General features: G+C 46.6%; 1 pseudogene; it reads right to left on the bottom strand.

Moving 5' to 3' along the window:
• Window positions 1–5,282: 5,282 nt before the first annotated feature.
• LOC138012018 (U1 spliceosomal RNA) lies at window positions 5,283–5,434 on the bottom strand (annotated as a pseudogene).
• Window positions 5,435–10,000: the final 4,566 nt, after the last annotated feature.

Raw genomic sequence — 10,000 nt, 5'->3', positions numbered from 1 at the left:
AACACACTTAGTGTGAAAGTCGACAACGTTGAGACCACCCATCTTCAGGGGGGCACAACAACGCTGCCGGCTTACATTCTCCATCCTCCCCTTCCATATAAAAAGCCAAATTAAACGGTAAAACCGATCGCAAGCCCACCTGGGAGGATGGAGAATCTCAAGTTTGTCGAGTTTAGATTTCCAGTTATCAGATTCAATCGAAAGCAAGCCGTTAGAAAAATAGACACTCAGGATTTTAATCTTAAGAACCCATTTTAGCCCAAAGGGAGAATTTCCTTGCGACCGCCAACGACGGAGCCACATGGCCTCAGTCTTAGAAGTATTCAGTTTGTGCTCCAGAACCCAATTCAAACCTATGAACAATTTGCAAAAGACGAGAAAGAGAGCTTTCGGCCTTTAAAAATATTGTGGCATCATCTGCATATTGTGAAATCTTAAATTGAAGCCCTGAAGCACCTGGGAGCCGAAAACCAATGATCTGATCATACTGCCTAATTTGAGTTGAGAGGACTTCAGACACAAGAACATAAGGGAGAGGAGACAGGGGGCAACCCTGCCTGACCCCTCTTTCAAGAAACCCTGGGACCGAAAGACTACCATTAACAATTATACAAGAAAAAACATTGTTATAGAAAAGACCAACCCATTTGCAAAAAGAAGGACCAAAGCCAAATTTAAGAAGCGTGTGCATGAGAAAAGAATGGTCAACACGCTCAAATGCCTTCTCCTGGTCAGGGGTTAGAAGGATTCCAAACTCATTAGTTTTGTCAATCATATCCAGGGTGTCTCGGATAAGTTGCAGATTGCAAATAATCGATCTGCCAACAACACCGGACGTCTGATCCCGGTGAACAATGGACTCCACCACGGGTTTCAGATGCTCTGTGATGGCCTTAGAAGCAAGTTTGTAATCTGTGTTAAGCAACGAAATAGGGCGCCAATTCTTAGCTAAACACTTGTCATCTCTCTTAAAAACCAGGCCCTCATGCTGACTATCAGTGAGAGAAGCCTGGCGATGGCACTCGTTTAAAGCAAGAGTGAGAACATCGCAGAGGTCCTCCCAGAAAGCGATGCAAAACTCAGTGGGAAGGCCATCCGACCCAGGCGACTTTCAAGTCTAAAGAGTCTATTTAGGGCCGAGAAAAGTTCCTCACTAGAAAATTCGCCTTCACACCTATCACACTCGAAACTGGATAAGGAAAACTCTAGGTCGTCAATTAAACTGGCCTGGCCTGTACTTAGCAAAAAGCTTCTTATAAAAATCAACAAGGATCAATTCGACGTCGGCAAGGGCAGTCTTCTCCACACCATTAGCATCAAGGAGGCGATCAAAGGAATTTTTCTTGCCCCTTTTCTTTTCAAGGCTGAAAAAATAGTGTGTAGGCCTCTCCCCTCCTCCACCCACTTGGCGCGTGACTAATCTTTGGCACCCTCTATCTCACGCAAAACGAGAGAATAGAGAGTGCTCTCAAGATCTCGAATCTTAGTTGAGGCAGAGTTATCACTGAGAGCCAAATCAGACTTAGCTAGAATCAAACACTTGGTAAATCGGTTTCATTCATGATTCATGCGAGCACGCTTGCGAGAGCTGAAACTGATACAGAATTTATGGATATTTAATTTCAGGTCATCCCACCACGCACCAAGGGAAGCAAAATTAGCACGACCTTGTTTCTGTGTATTAATGAAAGAGGACATTTCGAACTTAAAGTCGTTATCAGAAACCAGGCTAGAATTAAATTTGCAAACACCGTTTCGGGGACACGAAAAGCCATCCAGCACCAAATGCAGAGAGACAAAATCACGATCCAATAAGACACATGGCAAAGTGCTACAGTTTGAGCAAATGAAACAAGAGTACGGGAAATCAGGAAACGGTCAATACGAGAGAGCTGAGTATACCTGGCATTGGCCCAGGTAAAAGATATTCCAAGAGGATTTTGTCTACGCCAAACATCGACAAGGGAATAGTCAGCCACGAAAAACTGAAATGTAGCCTTGTCCGGAAGAGGCGGGTTAGAACAGGATGATCGGTCAAGTGCACTATCCACACAGTTAAAATCACCTGCAACGATATGAATGGGAGAAAGAAAAAAGGTATCCAAATGGCGTTTGGAGCATACACATTAACAATATTAATCTGATGGGAACCCCTTAGTTTCAATGTGCTAATGACGTGACCGTCAAAATCAAAAACAAAATGAGAAATGGAGCCTTGAAAAGAGGGGGAGACAAGCAGGCCGACACCGGCCGACCTGGCACCCCCAAACGACCAGTAGCATTTCCCAGCCCAGTTTCGAGAGAAAGCATTAGCCTGCTCCAGCCATGACATGTGTGTTTCCTAGAGCAAGACCAAATCAAAAGACAAAAAAGAAATTTCACAAAAGAACAGATCACGTTTAGCAGCCATACCAAGTCCATGCGCATTTAAAGACAACAATTTGAGCATTGATACTAACAACGTTTTCTAACTTTATGCCATATACCCCCCCCTTCCTCATCGCTAAGCGATTTCCGATCCTCATGCCCAGGGGTCATTGAGCACTCGCGATCACCCCCGTAGGAGCGGTCCCACTCATGCCACACCTCCCGGAGCCAGTCCTGGGCAGGAACACCTGAGGTACGCCCACCACGAGAGCCACGCTCGCCGGCGCCCCCACAGGAGGCACGCTCCTGCCCCCAAACCCCTGAATGATCATGGGACCAGTTACCTTCTTCCAAATGCTCTTCAACAGCTCCATCCTTCCCTTCTTCATTCTCCCCTTCGTTCATCTTATCCTCTTCATCCTCTTCATTCTTCTCATCCTCTTTGTTCACTTCATTCTTCTTATTCTCCTTATTCTCAGGTACTCTTTCTTTTTGCACAGGTGTAGACGCAGGCAGCGGGCAAGACACAGAAACAACTTTAGCAACATCAGCATAAGTAGGCAGACGACGAGCATCAACAGACGAAATGTTACCACCACAACCGATGAAAGGACAATGCGGGAAATGATGATCAGACTTGAGACACACACTACACATAACAGGCAACGGACACGAAAGAGCACGATCACCAGGCATTTCACAATTTAATCAACGGAACGAGTCACACTTGCCAGCAAGGTCATCGTGCGAACCACAGCAGCGACACCTTTTAGGCTGATCCAGGTACCAGACCCGGATAAACTCCCGGCAATGTGGATACAAGACGGAATATCTTTATTCAGATGCATTTTGGCTGTACGATTCCCATGAAAAACAGAATGCGACACAGGATCGCGGCAAAAGGAAAAAACCTTCCTGTACGCCGACAAGCGGCCAATCAGGACGGTGTCAGGCATCTCAGCGGGTGCTTCATAGATTTTGACCAACAAGACTCGCTTCTGACAATCCCCCAGGAAGATCTGACAACCGGAGATGATGATATCATCCTTCCCCAATGCTATGGACTTAGCCCTATAATCATTAAAAGTTACAATCCAGGTACGGTTAGAAGCACGGAACTAGACCGAAGAAATAAAATCGACATCGATACCAGCTGCATCAAACCCCTGGAGGATCTCCTGAGTGGTACAAACTGTGTCACAAGAAAAATACACAGACAGCTCCTTATTGAGCCGCATGGTGTTTCAAACTCTTGACCACCGCTCGACGGGAACAGACTCGAAACAAACACCAGATGACATCAGTTCGGCCAGGAGATGTGCGAGCGGCAGGGAACTGGGCAAAAACAGCTGAGGCAAATCAAGAGGAGCTTTGTCTTCAGGAAGAGCGTCAGCCCAAGAAGGAGAGTCAATAACTTGTGAAGGAGTCTCTGGAACAACAGAAATATCATCAGCTTTTAACAATTCAGTATCCCCACTCACATTACTCAAGCTGTCACTCATCTCTATCTTCTTCTTCCTCCCACAAGTAGGAGGGATGAAGGCACTGCTTCTGACAAAAAGGCACAAATAGCACTTATCTTAGCCAAAAGGGCGAGAAGCGATGCCTGTAGGTGCTCACAGTCGACAACGTGCTCCCAGTCTCTTGGCCACAAGATTGGTGGTCCGATTACAATCCTTGGCAAGGAAGGAATGCCCAAAGCCAACCAGAAAGCAAGGCCCACACAACGATCGCCTTGTACAGTGGGCAGCACCCACCAGGGTTGACAGGAAGAGGAGAAATGCATGTGGTGCCTGGTCTCACCTTGTTTTTATTTCCCCCTTATAACAGAGTAAATTTTCACGGCAAATTACTTGTCTATGACCATACCACAGGAAAAACACCGGTTCACGTCCGATCAGCGAAGTTAAGCCCTGTCGTGCGGGGTTAGTACTTGGATACCCTGTGTTATAGGCTTCCCTTTTTCGTTCTGTGGACTTGATTCTCTCAAATAATCTCAGTTTCCCCCACGAAAGAACATTCACGAAATCAGGTTTTTTTTAACACAACATGTCAAGGAAATGTCAAAAATGAGACATGCAACAAAAACAAAATAGCTCACACGAGAAAGTGGAACTTGTATTCTCAAGGGAGCGCGTGCGCGTGAGATTTTATCAATCCAACGTTTATGACATCAAACCTATCTTTTTGTGTGAGCAAAGAACAGGACACGACCAGTAAGAAATTCATGCACTGGTATGCCTTAAATGAAAGATAATCTAGCCTGTAAGATGTGTATACAACGACGTCTACAAAACTAAGACATTCATCTCCAACGAAAACATGAGTTATGTGACGTAGCACTGTTCAAAGGGTGAATAACATTTTTTAGTGGATAAGACACTGTCCTAAGTATAAAACATTTACTTTCATGATAATAATTCCATTAACTGATAACAAAGTCTTGGCCACAAAAATGTAACTCCAACTGATCTGGTGGGTCCTCGTGTTACTCAGTGCAAAACGGGCTCTCCAGAGCGCAACATAAAACTAGGCAAAAGAAATCTATCACACTTAAAGATGGGCGATGGAACAGTACAAACACACATCCACTTACGTTTTCCAAACGATGCTCGAGGATAAGAGCTTGACCCCTGGTATTTTCTTGTCTCACTCGTCTATCAATGGAAGTGCCACTAATCGATGCCGCTCAAATAAACACATTGTCTCGCTCTCTCTACGGCCAAGAATGAAAGACATAAAATCACATTTTGCAGTGCACCAAGTTACGGAACGTTCACCTAGAATTTCAGCAGTGGACTTCACAAATACACCTCACCTTGCTTAGACCTTCCACCACCACTGCATCTCCTGCCCTGCCTGAAACGATACCAGCAAACCTTCCCATTAGCCGAGTTTGCCACCGTGGCTTGGTGCGGGGACTAGTGCGAACGCAGGTCCCCACTACCAGAAATTATATGCTTTAGTTACCTGTATCTGGGGTAATCGCAAAGGTCAACCCAATCGAAGTGCAATGAAAGAGCCTCGCCTTCAGAGGACTGCCTTTCCTCCCGTGTCAGGTAAGTTTTTTTTTGTGACTTAGCAGTTCCACAGGCGAGAGTGCAATGTTCGTGGACCATATAGACATAATGAAAACAGAAAGACAAAACTCAAAAAGTAGGATAAAAAACCGCCAAGAGTGAGGGAGCACCCCCTAGAAGGGGTCGGTCCGCAAAATTTGCCGGGCAGTTGAACCCTGCCTCATGCCATAAAAAGCAACACGAAAAACACTACAGTAAAGAACTAAGAGCGGGAAGAAAAACGGAGGGTAAACCGATAAGAATGGGTTTAAAAACGCATATATATACATCACTGCAGAGAAAATATAAAATCTGGGCCCTGGAAAGAAGCGAACACCCCCCCTCCCCCCCCAGCTGCCCACTGCCGAAGATAAGGCAATCGGCGGCAGGAGGAAACAAAACACTTGGCAAAGAGGGGTAGGTAAAAGGACAGCCGGGCCTGTAACATAGCAATGAGGTGGACCGCACTAGGTGGCCAGGAGCGGAAGCAGAAATCATTGCGCTGAACCCACACTAGATAGCGAACACCATTTACGAGATAGGCAAAAACCCTTGGAACAACATGGAGCTCGTCATGAGAGAAGCCTAAGAGGACTGGACGAAGCTCCAAGGGAGGACCAGTCGGGCTGACACGAGAGAGGAGGGTCTGGACCCAGGCAAGCTCACTCTGGGCCAGACGACACGTGAAAAACAAATGTTCTGAAGACTCGAGAGGGTACCCACAGAAACAGGAAACCTGAAGCTGATAGCTGAAAGACACGAGCCTCGCGGCTGTGTGTAAGACTCTGTGGGCCACCCTCCAATTGAGATCAATAACTTGGCGGTCAAGCGGCAAGAAAAACAAGGAAGACCAGGTACTCGACCACTCCCATGGACCCAGAACAGGCAGGAACTTGTCGATGCAGTGAGGATAACACCAGGGTCCGAGCCACAGGCCCTTGCATTTACCCATGTTGAGCCTGAAACCAGTGCCAGGCTCAAAACGTGCATACACATGAAAAACTTGCCTTGATGGCAAGAAAACCTCGCCTTGATGACAAGGTCAGAAAAGGTGAGAACGGTGGTGTCGCATTGGTGATGTCACTGACCTTGGCAAATACAAGGGGAGAACCAACAGAAGGACTACTCTCACGAGCGGGGACACAAGGGGGGAGGGGCGTGTCCACTATCAGGAAGAGCTATCAGCCGTAGCGAGGGTTACATCAGCATGCCCTGCTAAGGCAGTATCACTAGAAGAGGATAGGGTGTCTCCACCACCAGCCAGAGTGGTGGGGGGAGCCACACTGTCAACATTGGAAGCAACATCCTTCGAGGACTTAAGGGGATCAGCAGCGACAGGAGTGCTACTGTTGGATCAGCAGTGCTACTGTAGGATCATTTCTAGTGCTGCTGGTGCTGTCCAGGGCAGTGTCACAGACTTCTATCACAGCACGGTCGATAGAATCAAGGACGGGTGCACCAGCTGTGGGAGAGGGTACACCCAGCGAAGGATCAGTGGCCTGCACCCCAGGAGGCACAGGGCTACTGGAAGGTGCAGGAGTGATGGAAACCCCAGAGGGTCCTGCCACACCAGGAGGGGCAGCAGGGAGGAGGGGTAGAAAGTCCTCGCTAGGGGCAGAAACAGTAGTCGCTGTCACCTGCCTCCAAGGACGGGAACAAGATGGGGTGAAATGCCCCGACGCACCACAATGCCGACTCTTGTCCCGATTGGGACAGTCAGCGGACATGTTCCCCTGGATGCTGCAGAGATTGCAGATGAGGGGCTGACCCCTATACCAGAGACAGCAGAAGTAACCATTAACATTTACAAGGTGAGGGGGAGTAGTTCGAAAGGCCATCAAGACCAGACAAGTGCCTGTCTCCATGTCAGGCTTGCCTATGTACTTTTGGCGCTTAATATTCCTAACTTCGCCGAAGCCAGAAAGGACCTTTTCCACAAAGTCATAGGAAAATTCTGCCGGGTAGTCAAAGCTGTCGACCATGGTTAGAGGAGGTCTGCCTCCCTGGATCACACAGTTCACGCCAAAGATAGGTACACGAGTGGTAATATGGGCCGCCTTGCAGGAATCGGCATCACGGAAGGTTACACGAATTAAATCAGAGCTAATCTGAACTGCAGCAAGGTGCTGAGGGAAGGCTTTAGCAGCGTCTAGAACAATCTCCTCCCGGGTTTTGCCTTCGCAAACCCGGTACACACACAAAGGGTGCGCTTAAAAACCACGAGGAAAGAAAAAGATGTACTAAGGTTATGATATGAAAAGCTGCTGTTCCCACCTACACTTTGTGGGGCTGAGCGCTAATACAATATTACAAAAAGATGATAAGGGCTGTTTCCCACCTACACTTTGTGGGGCTGAGCACAACTACAATATTACTAAGGATATGAAATGATAAGGGCTCCTTCCCACCTACACTTTGTGGGGCTGAGGCTCGGGTACAATATTTTAGGGATAAAATACAAAAAGGCAAATAAGATGGGCTTACCCTGGGTTAGGGCAGGACGCCCAGCATGAGTCCCCGGGAGGGTCACCCAGTTAAACTAATTAAAATTATACAAAAAACAAGGAAATTCATAAAATGGAAACAAAGCAATTGACTCACGAATCCACAAGTTGCAGCCAGGAGAGAGCGCACAAAATACCGTCCCACAAGTGACAGAGAGACCACGAACGCCAACTTACCAAGGGCCAGACCTGCGTCAGACCGCCTCTCCGGGACCGCTGCACAGTAAGCTTCAATTCTTGCTTGGAGACGTCCCTGTCGGAGTGTGGCCTGGTCTTTGTTGTGGTTTTCTTTGTCTTTTTGGTTTTCTTTTATTTTTTCGGTGACCCTCCTGGGGACTAATGCTCCGCGTTCTGCGGTAACCCAGGGTAAGCCGAGTCTTTTTTCTTTTTCTTGCTTCCAGGGCTCTTTGAGCCCGTGTTTTTTGGCACTTCATTTAGACTATCTTTGAAGTGTCCTTTTTGGTTTTTCGTGTGGTTTTCTACTTCTTTGGTGTGTTGTTTGGTTTCTTGGTGACTCCTTAAGAGCATTTTCTGGGGTTTTTTGTTGCTTTCCATTTATTAAGGGTGTTAAGACTGGTATTACATTGATATGATATTCCGCTTACTTACAATTTGCTTAGTTTCCCTTTGTGCTTTTTGTCCAAGGGGTTGTTACTGGGTTATTTGTTTAGTGTGAGACAATATTAATAGAATATTTTCTTAGTTACTCTGTAAGCAGGGGACTATTCAGTGTGACTTGAGTGTTACTTTATCCAGATTTGTAGTATCATATTATATCTTACTAGTTGAGTGAGGTTACATTTTGAAAAATGGTGTTAAATAAAGCTGAAAATAGTTATTTATTAAATAGGTATTTATTAATATTAGTCCTTTAGCAGCTGCTTAAGGTTTAATCTTAAGGTTAGTTTAAAATATTATACTGGTATTTGTAGTAGTCTTTAAAATATATTTCCATAATGGTTCCGCGCAACACGCGCACTATTATCGTAAAGTCCAGCTTCCTGGCTGGGACTTCCCATGCCGGGGGTTCCGGCATCATTGCAAACTCCCTGGCTGGCCTAGTGGAGTCAATCCAGGTCTGCCCAGGGGGGATAATCGGTATATCTTTCATAGACCCAACTCATAAAAAGACCTATGAGGAGGCCTGGTTCATCTCTTTTGGGGACGTTCGTTGTAGGAAACTGTGAGTATGGTACAGAAGCTGAAGGCGGCCCTGCCGTCTTCCACTGATGATCTTCTTGCTTCGGGGCAGGTTTGGGGCCCTTCCCAGCCTTTGCATGCTTCTTTCCTCCTGGGTCAGTTCTCGACGTTCTGTCTCAGGGATGGCGCTTCGTACGTCCTCTCGTTCCTGGTCTTGTTCCGGTGACGAGAGAACCCCTCTTAGCCCTCTTAGCCTGCATCCTCATAGGTCCCGTCGTCGAGCTTCCTCGCCTACCCCTGCTAGGCGCCGTTAATTTTACCGTTGTCTCGCCACCTTTTGTTTTTTGTCATGGGTTTGTCACTACTTTTTTGTTATATAATGGCTCTCACTTTATTTTCTGTTAACGTTAATGGGTTGAGAGATGGTGACAAGCGCCTTGGTTTTCTCCAGTGGTTGTCTCATCTCTCTCCTTCGGTAGTTTGTCTGCAGGAGACCCACTCCATCTCTAATGATGATTTTCTTTCTTGGTTTTCTTGCCTTGGTTATTTGTGTGCTGGTTCTTTTGGTACAAATCATTCTCGTGGTGTGGTTGTTTGTATCGTTTGGTTTTGGAGTGTCGGGTGTTGTTTGTGAGTTCGATGGTCGTTTTGTTTTGGTTGAGTTTGGTCTTCGTGGTTCTGTTTTCCGTGTTGCTTCTATTTATGCTCCTGATCGTAGTCCTTATTGTGACGCTTTTTTGGTTCGTTGTGTTGACTCTATCGATTCTGCTGTTCCTACTCTTTTGTGCGGTGATTTCAACACGGCCCTGGACCGTGTTCGGGATCGCCATGGGTCTTGTCCTTTTGATGTCTCTCGGGAAAGTTCTGCTTTGTTGTTGGCTATGTTTTCGGATTGTTGTGTGGTGGATATTTGGCTTGATAAACACCCAA

Source organism: Montipora foliosa, chromosome 7 (genome assembly GCF_036669935.1).
Source record: "Montipora foliosa isolate CH-2021 chromosome 7, ASM3666993v2, whole genome shotgun sequence".
Lineage (NCBI taxonomy): Eukaryota > Metazoa > Cnidaria > Anthozoa > Scleractinia > Acroporidae > Montipora > Montipora foliosa.
This window is presented reverse-complemented; position numbering and strand designations above follow the sequence as displayed.